Source organism: Orycteropus afer, unplaced genomic scaffold, assembly GCF_000298275.1.
Source record: "Orycteropus afer afer isolate SDZICR_OR568_19922 unplaced genomic scaffold, OryAfe1.0 scaffold01145, whole genome shotgun sequence".
Classification (NCBI taxonomy): Eukaryota; Metazoa; Chordata; class Mammalia; order Tubulidentata; family Orycteropodidae; genus Orycteropus; species Orycteropus afer.
Window position 1 is genome coordinate 52,208 of NW_006922732.1, and position 1,351 is coordinate 53,558.

Here is a 1,351-nt window from a genome sequence, read left to right on the forward strand (position 1 = left end):
AGAAAGCCCCCTCAAATTAAAAAACTTGAGTTACTGCACAGCATCTTCTCAGGTCATAATGTTATAAAATTAGAACTCAACACTAGGAAGAGCAACGGAAAAAGAGCAAATATATGGAAATTGAATAAAACCCTCATCAAGAACTACTGGGTAATAGAAGAAATAAATACAGTTAAAAAATTCCTTGAATCAAATGAAAATGAAAACACTACATACCAAAATCTTTGGAACATAGCAAAAGGGCAATTTATAGCAATAGATGCACACATCAGAAAAGAAGAAAGAGAGAAAATCAACAGCTTAACCCAACATATCCAACAATTAGAAAAAGAGCAGCAAAAAGACCTATGGTCACCTGAATAAAAGAAATAATAAAGATTTGAGCAGAAATAAATGAAACAGAAAATAGAAAGATGAGAAAAAATCAACAAGGATAGAAGTTGGTTCTTTGCAAAGATTAATGAAATCAACAAACCACTGGCAAACTTAATAAAGGAAAAGAAGGAGAAGATTCAAATAACAAAAATAAGAAATGAAAGGGGGGGATGTCACAACAGAATCAACAGAAATAAAAAGAATACTATTAATTACTATAAAGAACTATAATCCAACAAAATTAAAAACCTAGAAAAAATGGACAGATTTTTAGAAACACGCTATTTACCTAAACTAACACAGACTGACTTAGAAAACACGAACAGACCCATAACAAAAGAATAAATTGAACAGGTCATTAAAAAAAAAAAAAAAAATTACTAACAAAAAAATTCCTAGCCCAGATGATTTCACTGGAGAATTCTACAAATCATTCAGAGATGAGCTGACAGCAATCTTACTCAAACAATTCCAGAACACAGAAAAGGATGGAATCCTCCCAAATTCATTTTTTTTTTTGAAGCAAGCATAACCATGATACCAAAGCTAAGCACAGACACCACTAGAAAGGAAAACTACAGACCAATATCCCTCATGAATATAGATGCAAAAAACTTCAACAGAATCCTAGTCAATAGAATCCAACAATATATCAAAAAAGTAATACATCATGGCCAAATGGGATTCATACCAAGTATGCAAGGATGGTTCAACATCAGAAAAAAACAATGTCATCCATCACATCAGTAAAACAAAGGAATAGAATCACACGATCATATCAATGATGCAGAAAAGGCATTTGATAAAATCTAACACACATCCCTGATCAAAATTCTCATCAAAATAGGAATAGAAGAGAGATTCCTCAACAAAATAAAGGGCATATATGCAAAACAAGCGGCAACATTAATCTCAATGGAGAGAGACTGAAACCAGTTCCGTTTTGAACAGGAACCAGATCTCTGTCTCCACTTCT